Source organism: Pongo abelii, chromosome 9, assembly GCF_028885655.2.
Source record: "Pongo abelii isolate AG06213 chromosome 9, NHGRI_mPonAbe1-v2.0_pri, whole genome shotgun sequence".
In the NCBI taxonomy this organism is placed as follows: domain Eukaryota; kingdom Metazoa; phylum Chordata; class Mammalia; order Primates; family Hominidae; genus Pongo; species Pongo abelii.
In genome coordinates this window covers 109872409-109885192 of record NC_071994.2, presented here as the reverse complement: position 1 = coordinate 109885192, position 12784 = coordinate 109872409, and the positions used below count along the sequence as shown (strand labels likewise).

Below are 12784 nucleotides of genomic sequence, written 5' to 3'. Positions count from 1 at the left end.
GTTTTGAGGAAACTAAGAAATCTGAGATAACACAGAAAAGGAATTCAGAATTCTGTCAGGTATCTTTAACAAAGAAATTGAAATAATTAAAAACCTCAAGCAGAAATTCTAAAATTGAAAAATGCAATTGACATACTGAAGAATGCATCAGTCTCTTTAATAGCAGAATTGATCAAGCCGAAGAAAGAATTAGTGAGCTTGAAGACAAAGCTATTTAAAAGTACACAGTCAGAGGAATAAAATTAAATACCTAGCAATGAACTTGACCAAATAAGTGAAAGATCTCTACAATGAAAGGTATACAACATTGATTCAAGAAATTGAAGAAGACACAAAAAATGGAAATATATTTCATGTTGATGGATTGGAAGAATCAATATTGTTAAAATATCCATACTACCCAAAGCAAACTACAGATTCAATGCAATTCCTATCAAAATACCAATGACATTCTTCACAGAAATATAAAACATAACCTTAAAATGTATACAGAATCACAAAAGACCCAGAATAGCTAAAACTATACAGCAAAAAGAACAAAACTTGAGGAATCACAATACCTGACTTCAAATTATACTACAGAGCTATAGTAACCAAAATAACATGGTACATAAAGACGGACACATTGACCAGTGGAACAGAACAGAGAACCCAGAATATAGCCATACATCTACAGTTAACTCAATTTTGACAAAGGTGCCAAGAACATACATTTGGGAAAGGACAGTCTCTTCAATAAATGATGCTGGGAAAACTGGATATGCATATGCAGAAGAAAGAAACTAGACCACTATGTTGCCATATAGAAAAATCAAATTAAAATGGGTTAAAGACTTAAATCTAAGACCTCAAACTATGAAATCACTAAAAGAAAACATTAGAGAAACTCTTCAGGACATTGGAGTGGGCAAAGATTTCTTGAGTAACATCCCACAAGCACAGGCAATGAAAGTGAAAATGGACAAATGGGATCACATCAAGTTAAAAATCTTCTGCACAGCAAAGGAAACAATTAACAAAGTGAAGAGACAACCCACAGAATGGGAGAAAATATTTGCAAACTACCCATCTAACAAGGGATTAATAACCAGAATATGTAAGGAGCTCAAACAACTCAATAGGAAAAAAAAAATCTAATAATCTGATTTTAAAATGGACAAAAGGTCTGAGTAGATATTTCTCACAAGAAGAGAAATGGCAAACAGGTATATGAAAAAATGCTTCATATCTTTGATCATCAGAGAAATGCAAATCAAAAGTACAATATGATAGCATCTCACCTCAGTTAAAATGGCTTTTATCCCAAGAGACAGGTAATAATAAATACTGGAGAAAATCTGGAGCAAAGGGAACCCTTGTACATTGTTGGTGGGAATGTAAATTAGTACAACCAATATGGAGAATAGTTTGTGGGTTCCTCAGAAAACTAAAAATAGAGCTACCCTACAACCCAGCAATCCTACTCTTAGGTATATGTCCAAAAGAAGGGAAATAAGTATATGGAAGAGATACCTGCGCTCCCATGTTTATTGTAGTACCATTCACAATAGCCAAGATTTGGAAGAAACCTAAGTGTCCATCAACAGACAAATGAATGAAGAAAATGTGGTACATATACACAATGGGGTACTATTCAGCCATAAAAAGAATGAGATCCTGTCATTTGCAATAAGATGGATGGACCTGGAAGTCATTAGGTTAACTGAAACAAGCCGGGCACAGAAAGACAAACTTCCTTCTTTCTTTTTCTCTTGTTCTCTCTTTCTCTTTTTCCCTGCCCTTCCCCTCCCTTTCCCCTCACCCCTCCCCTCCCCTTCCCTTCCCCATCCCCCTCCCCTCCCACCCTTCCCTTCCCCTGCCTTTCCCCTCCCCTCTCCCCCCTCCCCTCCCCCTTCCCCCTCCCACCTCCCCCTCCCACCCTTCCCCTCCCCTGCCCCTCCCCCTCCCCCCACCCTCCCCCTCCCCCTCCCCTTCCCCTTCCCCTCCCCCCACCCTCCCCCTCCCCCTCCCCTTCCCCTTCCCCTCCCCCTCCCCCCACCCTCCCCCTCCCCTTCCCCTTCCCCTCCCCCCACCCTCCCCCTCACCCTCCCCCTCCCCTTCCCCTTCCCTTCCCCCCTCACCCTCCCCTTCCCCTTCCCCTCCCCCCTCACCCTCCCCTTCCCTTCCTTTTTCTTTCCTTCTCTCTCTCTCTCTCTCTCTCTCCCTTTCTCTCTTTCCTTTTTCTTGCTGCTTTTATGCTAAGGGTTGGCATTCTGATTGCTCTTTTTTCAGGTTTAATCCTTATTTTAATAAAGTTTTCAAGCAAAAAAAAAAGTAAGACAAATTTCCCACGTTCTCACTTGTGGAAGCTAAAATGTAAAAAATTGAATTCATGGAGATAGACAGCAGAAGGTTGGTTACTAGACCCTGGGAATGGTAGTAGAGTGGTCATGGGGAAGTGGGGATGGTTAATGGGTACAAAAAAGAGAAAGAATGAATAAGACCTAGTATTTGCTGGCACAACAGGACGACTATAGTAAAAAATAATTTAATTGTACATTTAAAAATAACTAAGAGTATAATTATATATAATATATACTGTGTACCCATAATTAAAAATCAAAAATTAATAAAAAAGAAACCACCACACAAAAAATACTAAAAAATGAATTCTTAATATTTTCACTTGATATGCTAAATTGGGTCACAGGATTTACTTTTGTGACATCAATTAACATTACTTAGCACTCCTTATGTGTTTATTCAAAATATAGCAGATATTTGCCATTCTCTGGGGATATATTTAAAGTTCTGGTAAATCAGAAATCCTTGAAAAATAATTGAATATGATTTTCTAAAGAGTGAGTGGATGAACTCTAGGTAGAATAATAACATTGAGTATTAATATGGTGGTGGGAGGTACAGAAAGTTTGCAAAGAACATTGAGTTACCCATTTTGATTGGAACATGGAGTAAATTACAGTGGTAGAGGTGGATGAACCTGGGAAACTGGAGCCCTAGTGTTGAAGATCTTACAGGACTGTCAGAAATTTTGAATTGCCCACATCTAACAATGATTTAGAATGAAATTTTGACTGGATATTTTAATGTATTTCTCTTTCCTAACATGCTTCAGTATTCAATATCCTTTATGATAAACAACCTGGGAGGTAGAAACAGTATTTTCCACACGATGGAGATTCCCGTGCAGGAACTAGAATGCACATTGAAAGACCTACTGAGAGTTTTATCAGGAGGAGAGCTTTCTGTGATAGGCAGTCATTTGGAATCCATTTTCCTTCATTTGGGAGTAGTTCCCAGGCCAAATCACTGTCCTATTTATATCCATGACCTCCTTTTCAACACTGTACCAGCTGAGCACTGTGTAGAGACATCCTTAAAAGCAGCCGTATTTGGGTCAAAAATGTCAACCAAAATGAGTGTAATTAGATAATTTTTTTTTTAAAGAAAGGATGAAGAGGCTGGTTTTTTTTGTTTTGTTTTTGTTTGTAGCCTTGTCAATAAATCCTTAAACCTGTTTCCATTTGAATTGCTAAATCATTATGTACAGTGAGCTTGGGTGTGTTTAATTGAGCTCAACAAACTTTCCTTGGATCATTGAATGCCTGCTGTGCCAGATTCTCAGCATGTGTGGCATGTGTGCGTGTGCATGTGCACATCTGGACTGGTCGTTGTAGTCTGCACTTTCAACAAACAAGGAAATATCTGGAAAAGTTTATTACCCCTGTGGATGGAGTGGAAGACAGAGAAGGAGTACATGGGAATAGCTGGGGTCAGGTGAGAAGTGCTTTTCTCCTTTCTGAAAGCCACTGCTCTTTAAAAAAAAAAAAAAAGGTGGATATCGGGGTGAATGTTGTACTATTTTTAACTCACTTCATATACGAGAAGTCTTCAGACTTTGGGAATCATATAAAACAACTGAAGCTTGTGAATGCAGATAGCTGGCCTTTATATCCATATTTTGATTCAGTAAATCCAAGTGGAGCCTGGGAATCTAATTTTTAACAGATACCTTCTGGGTGATTCTTATGCAGGTTGTCCTGAATTTTGCAATTGAAAATTTGCTTAAGGGCCAGTTCGGGCCCCTAAATGTAAAAATTGAATGCAATTTAAAGCATTTAATAGAACTATTAGGGGCATCCTGATTCTGTACTCAGGTCCAGGGATATAAAGTTGAGTAAATATCTAGTAGGCGGAGAGGAATATAAACACACACACACATTAACATGATACATACTGTGAGAGTGATAGAAATTTGTCCATCAGGTATGGTTGTAAGAAAGTTACAGATACCCCCTTGCCAAACAAAAAGAAAGAAAATTACGGATCCAGAAATCAGGAAAGAAAACTTGAAAATACTGAGGGCTGAGTCCTGAGATAGACTTTGCCTAGTTTGCAGTTTTGTTTGGGATGTGCCCTAAAAAAGTCATATACTCAGTGAAGTGGAAATGGTTTTTCTTCTCTTTTTGCATCTTCTCCTTTAAAAGTAATATGTGCATCCATGAGGCTTTCAGGGGCCTTTAGAAAGAGTAAATAAGCCTAGTTTCAATCCATCCTCTCTGTTAGGGTCTTTGAGAATCAGACTTTGAATTTAAAGCTGTATTGGAGAAAAAAGCTACCCACTTCTAAAAATGATGGTGGGCTTTAAGAGATGACCTTTTATTTTCCTGAGCCTATGCAAGGAGTGGGTACCTATGTACACAGATTCTTCTCTCTGAAGTGCCTGTGTAGGTTAATGACAATGCCAGCTGAGGACTTTCAGTTCTTCATATGACAGATAGTAATGCCCATAGAAAGTTAGAGGTATTATGAGGTTACTTTACTGACTCTTTATCACACCTTAGTTCTGTAGGTATTACCCATGACTTCACATGGAGGATGAGTACGGAGCTCCAGCCTCTGCAACATTAATCTCATTAATATACAAAAATTATTGCTAGAATATTAATCTTTAGCATCATAAAATAAGAACCTGTAATGCAGATCTTCATATTGAATGACTACAAGGTTACTTACAGAAACTAAAAAAAAATCTTAATAACTTTCCTTTTTGGTAATCACATTTATGGGGAAGGATAAAATTAAAATGTGGAGGTAGAGTCACAATATAATGTCTGATTAAAATGCATATGCTTATGCCCAGATGCCAAAGAGGTAGAGAATGCTTCTTTGTTCCCTATGGGAGGTGGAGCCCCTTCTTCCTCAGTTTTGTTTATCTCTTGTTCTGGTCCCAGCAACTGGGACCAGGGGCACTCCCTCCTCTAGAGCTAGAGAGACAGAGGTATGGCAATTTTCAGGCTGCCCCACCCTGCCAGTCATCACCTGTGATGACTTAGTTTTCTACTGGCACCACTGGTCTTGGTGAGCATCCTGCTTTCAGGAAGGAGTGCCCTCTCAACCCCCATAAACACTGGGAGAATAACCTACAGGGTTGTGGCTGGCACTGAGACGCAGGCAATAGCTGGTATGGTGAGTTGGCTAAAAAAGTGACAACTGAGGAGTGTGCCATTTTCTCAATAGCAGCAGGAGAGGTGAGGAAAGCAGCGGAGGTGGTGGGTGAAAAGAAGGTGGAGAGATGCTGGTGGAGGAAGAAATGTAGGTGGAAGAAATGTAGGTTGAAGAAGAGTTGATGAAGTGATACCCATGTAGAGAAGAGAGAAAATGATGAAGGAAAATAAAGTGACAGAGATGAAGGAGGAGGCAAAGCCCTGGCCTCTGAATGCCATGGACTTTCTGAAGGCTGGAGCTGGAGACAGTACCTGCACAGGCTAACAGGGGCTTCCTCCAGCTGGAGCCCAAGTTTGGGTGGATATGGTGACACTGAGATGAGACCACAGATTCATCAAACAAAATATACTCACCTTCTGGGATGCCACCTTTTGAAACCACCCCCACCCAAAGGTCATGCATAGGGGCCAAGGTGCAGATTTGCTGAGGGCCATCTCAATTAAGGGGTAAAGAGTTCAGACATCTAAGGACATGCTACATGTTCGAAATTTTTTTTTGAACAAACCTCTACTTCAGAAACAAGGTAATCATTAAACAATATGGGGTCAGATCCTCTGGACAAGTGGCATTTCCTTTCATTCCAGTCACATGGCAAGGATCCCATGCCCCAGTCCTATAGGAGCAGGATATCACCTATAGGTTCTTCATCTGGTCCTCAGACTATAGGCTTCCAGAACCTGGTAAGATTGCTGTTATTTTTAAAGGGATCTCTAGCCCAACTCCTGAAATACCAACTGTTATGTGGAGGGAAAGCCAGGTTACCTTCAGCAGGGCAGCCCATGGAGATACTCAGGCTGTTCTGGTATCAGTGTAGCCAACTCCTACTTTTGGAAGTTGCCCCTGCTCCAGATCATCTGCCATCTATTGTTGGACCTGTGCTTGGCCAACAGTGATGTCTATGTGCTGAACTCCTTGCATCTTGGCTTCTCCGGATTTTAGTGCTCCCAGCTTCAAGAATGTGGCTTTTATGAACATGCCCATCACTTTGTCTAAGCCAGGAAAATGGTGAAAACTGCATTCTTTCATCTACATGGCTTGAACCCTTGTCTATATCAGGGCCTTCCTGTCTCTTTTTGATGTAGGTCTTTATGAGTTATCTTCAAAGAGGGTCAGTGTATCTTTAAGAACCGCAACCTGAGGAACAACGAAAGGCTGGGTTCAAGGCTGGTGGCAAGCTGCTTATCTTCGTGTCTCTTTTTGATGTAGGTCTTTATGAGTTATCTTCAAAGAGGGTCAGTGTATCTTTAAGAACCGCAACCTGAGGAACAACGAAAGGCTGGGTTCAAGGCTGGTGGCAAGCTGCTTATCTTCGAATATGTCCCGTGGGCATTCCATGGACCTAATACCTTTGCTTGACCACAATCACATAGATTTTCATCTTTGGTTAGGAGTTCTTTTCAGCCACCCTACTGAGTATCTGGCAAAACAGGGACATAAACAGTGGCAAGTTGCTGTGTATGTCTGAAGTGAAGGACAAAAAGTAGAGGGCCTCTTAATCTATCCAAGACCATAGTTTTTCCTGCTCTTCTGTTACTAGTAAGTATCCATGAAGGCCTGGGCTATGGTTGTGTGTGTGTGTGTGTGTGTGTGTGTGTGTGTGTGTGTTTCCTGGCCAGCCTTTTGGATATTCTTGCGCAGACTGCCATTGACCTCATTGTTCAGTTTCTAGTCACCAAAGACTTCCACAACTGCTTATGGACTCAGACTCTTGGCCAACCACTGGAGAAGCCCTCTACTATGCCCCATCCTCCCTGTCACCCAGGAACCACACCAAATGTCAGCTGATTGGGCTGGCAGGTGTGGCCCAGTTCTCTTAGCAAGGGAAATATGGCATCCTTTCTAAGAACCAAGCATTCTTGGTGACAGCCAATAAGACCATGAAGAATATGGGACATTTACCAGTCCCCTTTCACCCACCTGAGCATGATGAGGTGTCCAGGTGCTCTGTGAGATACTAGGAGAGAAAAGAAAGCATTTCTCATCTTTAAAGTTTATCTGTATCTGTCTGCCTACATCTCATTCCAATCTCTCTTCTCTCTCTGTCTCTTTTTAAGGCACCAGAGCACCCTAGAACACAAAACGGCTGGAAAGCAGACTTTCCAATTTGCTGCTTCTCTTGATTGTGTCCTGGGAAGATTGTTCAGTAATGTAGACTACCAGAGCTCTCTGACCCTCTGCTCTTACGCCCCATAGAAAATTCAAAGAGGGACAGACATAGGACTGTCGGATTGAAGGACTGAGGTGGTCAAGAGTCCCATGGAACAGGGATGGTTAATTGCCTAATTGTGTACATTGTTCTTTTGGCTAATCTTATCCTCAATACTGACCCCCTCACCCTGACTTCTTTCTTCCATCTGTGCCCAAATATCCAAGAAATTCCCAGATATTTCTTAAGTATTAGCCTAGAGGGCAAGGAGAAAAATGTTATGGGAATGAAATTCTGTTAGGAGCTAGAAGAAATTCTTTTAAATGATCTAAAACTAAAATAAACAAACGAGGTAAATGGGATGGGTGTGGTGGCTCATGCCTGTAATCCCAGCACTTTGGGAGGCTGAGGTGGACAAATCTCTTGAGCCCAGGAGTTCGAGACTAGCCTGGGCAACATGGTGAAACCCTGTCTCTACAAAAAGTAAAAAAAAAAAAAAATTAGCCAGGCATGGTGACATGTGCCTGTAGTCCCAGCTACATGGGAGGCTGAGGTGGGAGGATTGCTTGAGCCCAGGATGGAGAGGTTGCAGAGAGCCCACATCATGCCACTGTACTCCAGTCTAAGTAGGCAGAGTGAGACCCTGTCTTAAAAAAACAAAAAAACAAGGTGAATGCATAGCTCTGATATATTTATTTACACCACCTTTATTTCTGGAATAATATAAAGATTTTGATTCTAAAGTTTTGAGAAAAGATAAACTGAGATAGGCAAATTCTTTAAAGTTTTATAAAAGCAGCTATAGTAATATGTAAGGGAGCAGTTGTATGTATTTTTAGTACTTAAGCCTCCTCTTCTATGTTCAGCAAATAATGTAAGTTTTTTCAGACATTTGCATAAGCATTATCTTTTCCCCATCTCCATGCTTAGTTTAGCCGTCTTTATTCTTATCCAGTGCCATTCACGAACAGGTGGGAGATGGTGAAAATAAATGAAATGCACTATTTTAAACTGTGTCTGTTGTATTTAAAACTATATAAAAACACTGAGGCAATTATAAAGGAATTCAGAACAAAGTCAACTTTTAGACAGTTTTTCTTTTTTTTTTTTTTTTGTAGTCTGTTTACAGTGTCCACTTGTTTCATTTTGGTTTAGCTCAAGGAAATAAACTCAGGAGCAATGGAATTGATACATGCCACTTTCACTTTTCCTGCTCCTCATGAAGCAAAATCCACTAATTACTTTGAAGAAATCCACTAACACTTCCACATATATTTAATTTTGCTAAACTTGTATAGAGCTGCCTTAGAGGAAAGGAAAAGAGAGAAAAATGGAGCATTCCTGGAAAGCTGCATTAAGACAGTTGTGTTTCTGCCAATATTCTTAAGGTGCCAAATATATCTGGAAAGAAAAAAAAATCACAAAGATATATTACTTACACTTAATGTATATGCCAATTACTTAAACTTTCCAGACATTTTGATATTAGAGAATGTGTGATTATTTATTCATTCATGCAGTGCACAAGGAAGTTTGCCATTTCCCATTCCCTATAAGTTAAGCATAGCCACGTAACTAACTTGCTCTGGTCAATGAATCATGAAAAGAAGATATATATGTCACATCTGGGAGGAAGCTTTAAGAGCTCCTGTACAATTGGTCAGAACCTCTTTTCCTTTGCTGTGGCGACTAGTTCCCGATGTGGAGGTTCTCTTAGCATTGTTCCTGGAGTGAAGACACGTGGCACAGTTTCTCCCCTCCACCCCAATCCCTTAATCCAAATGGATATGTAGAATGAATGAGAAATACACTTTTGCTTATTTAGTGCATTAAGATTTGGAGGTTAAATTGTTACTGTATCATAATCTAACCCAGCCTATGAAAACAATTTTTAGGTTTCTGTATGTTGGATATTTATGAATAATTGTGAGAATTTCATTTCCTAATATGTGTCACTGTTTTTTTGATGTCTGTGTCTTCCCTACCTCTTTGGTCCTATTGTTTCTAATATTTGGAAACTAAATATATATATTTAGTTTGCGCACCTATGGAGAGAAAGAGAGAAAGGTCTCGCTCTCGCTTTGTCACCCTGTCTGGAGTGCAGTGGTGAAATCATAGCCCACTGCAGCCTTGATCTCCTAGGCTCTAGCGATCCCAAGTAGCTGGGACTATAGGTAAGGGCCACCTTACCTGGATAATTTTTATTTTTATTTTTGTAGAGATTGAGGTCTCACTATGTTGCCCAGGCTGGTCTTGAACTCCTGGACTCAAGCAGTCCTCCTGCCTTGGTCTCCCAAAATGTTGGGATTCCAGGTGTCAGCCACCATGCCTAGTCTTAAAGTTTTGTACAATCATGTATGGATTGTAATATGAATTTGTCATATTTACATTGTGCCCACATTTATTTTGTACTTCATTCATTTATATATCAGTTGGTAACATATTGGTCTAACTTTTCTATGCAATTAGAGTACATACTCCTAAGGAGAAAATGCAACATATAACTAATCTCCATGTATTCTTGTGCAAATTCTAGTAATACACATTTAATTGAATTCAATGCATTTTTTTTTCTGAAAAGATAATTGAGATGCTGATGAGGATGACGATGATGATGATGATAGACATTTCGGGAAGTGATTGTGCTCTAGGAACTTGGATGTTCAGAGCTACTGCAAAGCATTTTTATTTGTGCAGGCAATTTACTGACTATATGTTCTGATATCTGACTACCAGAAATAAGTTTCAAAGTACGCAGCTAATAGCATCATAGATTTTTAAAGTGTATACAAATATGAAAGGGTGGGATAATGTGAAGATTAGCAAAGAACGTTGTCTTATTACAGGAAAAATGGTAAATAGCCACATTTTAGATGTTTATTCTTTGATGGGTGTCTTCCTCAGTGAGAATTATTTCCAGGAAGTATATTTTAGTCTTTGGAATAATACTTTTGCCAACTCATATTGCATTGTCTTTCTATTCTTACAGTATAATTTTATTTTCATTTTTCTGGCATCAGAAAACAGGTCTTAAAGTGAAATTTTTGAATATAATGATAGATCTGGGGGTATTTGAATCAGTTTTGATGCATATTTCCTGATGATCAAGTGATAAGTTTTGCACTGTTGGTCTCATGAGCTTCTTAAGTGTTCTCATAATATTCCCTAAATTAGTGCTCATATAATTTCAGGCAGTATATATTTTTAATATTGTAGTGTTGGAATGCTTTTACATGGAAATTTAATTTCTGATATTAAAAATAATAGACTATTTTATAATTCTTGGCATATTTATGCTGGAAGCATCTCCATCACTGATGCATATTTTTCCTATACAGATCTACATAGCACACAGATCTAGATGGCGCTCATAAAATGAATGATGAAAATAAGCAAACAGTGACAATTACTTATTGTAATTACGGTTAGCATGGTTGATTGACTTATTTATTCATTTAGCAAATATTCAATAAATATGAGATATTAAGTAAATAGCTATATTATAGACATTATGCTAAGCTCTGTGAATACAGAGATGAAAAAAACATAGTCCCATTTCTTTTTTTCTTTTTTTTTGAGATAGAGTCTCGCTGTGTCGCCCAGGCTGGAGTGCAGTGGCCTGATCTCCGGTCACTGCAAGCTCTGCCTCCCAGGTTCACACCATTCTCTTACCTCAGTCTCCCGAGTAGCTGGGACTACAGGCGCCCGCCATCATGCCCGGCTAATTTTTTTTATACTTTTAGTAGAGATGGGGTTTCACCGTGTTAGCCAGGATGGTCTTGATCTCCTGAACATAGTCCCATTTCTTAAAAGCTCACATCGTAGCCAGGGATATGTATTGACTTTATATAGATACATATTGATTATAGCTTGTGCTGAATGTTAAAGCAGAGAGATGTGGAAGTGCTGTTGAAACAGAATAAAGAAAGGATTAATTCTTTGAGAAATTATTTGATAAAAACTAAAGGAAGGAACGTGGAGCACATCACAGAAAAAGTGACACTGGAATTGTGCTTTTAGTACAATTTTTCATCACTTCAGCCTAATTAATAATATTAAAACTATTGAGGATTTTATTAGGTTGGTGCAAAAGTAATTACAGTTTTTGCCATTAATACCACCATCTCTATTGTGGATAATTAGAGAGCTTTTCTCTAAAGTAATAGAACTTTTATTCCATGTTCTATGCTTTGGAAATTTGGGAGTTTTAACCTGGGGTAAATATTTAAAATATTTATCAACAACAATGGACATTCAGAATGGATGTTGACAATAGAATTAGAAGAGGGTCTGGAAAGACCCCTACAGTAGCTGTTAACTCTCAGTTATATGGTTACGGATGGGCCTCTGCACCTCAATTTTTCACCTTTCTTCCTTTTTTAAAAAATTATACTCTAAGTTCTGGGGTACATGTGCAGAACATGCAGGTTTTGTTACATAGGTATACACGTGCCATGGCAGTTTGCTGCACCCATCAACCTGTCATCTACACTAGGTATTCTCCAATGCTATCCCTCCCCTAGCCCCCCACCCCCTGACAGGCCCCAGCATGTGATGTCCCTGTCCCTGTGTCCATGTGTTCTCATTGTTCAACTCCTGCTTATCAGTGAGAACATGCGGTGTTTGGTTTTCCATTCCTGTGTTAGTTTGCTGAGAACAATGGCTTCCAGCTTCATCCATGTCCCTGCAAAAGACATGAACTCATCCTTTTTCATGGCTGCATAGTATTCCATGGTGTATATATGTGCCACTTTTTTTTTTTTTTTTTTTTGAGACCAAGTCTCACTGTGTCACCAGGCTGGAGTGCAGTGGCGTGATCTTGGCTCACTGCAACCTCCGCCTCCTGGGTTCAAGTGATTCTCCTGCCTCAGCCTCCCTACTAGCTGGGACCACAGGCATGCACCACCATGCCCAGTTAATTTTTGTATTTTTAGTAGAGATGGGGTTTTACCATTTTGGAGGATGGTCTCGATCTGCTGACCTCATGATCCGCTGCCTCAGCCTCCCAAAGTGCTGGGATTACAGGCGTGAGCCACTGCACCCGGCCCAATACTTGTTTCTTTCATGTAGGATATTTGTGAAGATAAAATGAGACAATGTACATAAAGTGGTTGACACAATTAATGGTAT

The 12784-nt window shown here is 39.6% G+C and overlaps 1 protein-coding gene and 1 long non-coding RNA gene across 2 annotated transcripts in view; one reads left to right on the top strand and one right to left on the bottom strand.

Annotated features, from left to right (window-relative positions):
* Positions 1–12784, top strand: part of GUCY1A2 (guanylate cyclase 1 soluble subunit alpha 2) — a 358031-nt gene that overhangs the window by 241892 nt on the left and 103355 nt on the right. The gene's annotated exons all lie outside the window — the stretch shown is intronic.
* LOC134759426 (uncharacterized) lies at positions 8791–12715 on the bottom strand. The gene is made up of 3 exons (XR_010135545.1): positions 12606–12715; positions 11327–11560; positions 8791–9055 (listed from the first exon to the last, which is right to left on the bottom strand). It is a non-coding gene; the product is annotated as an uncharacterized LOC134759426 (long non-coding RNA).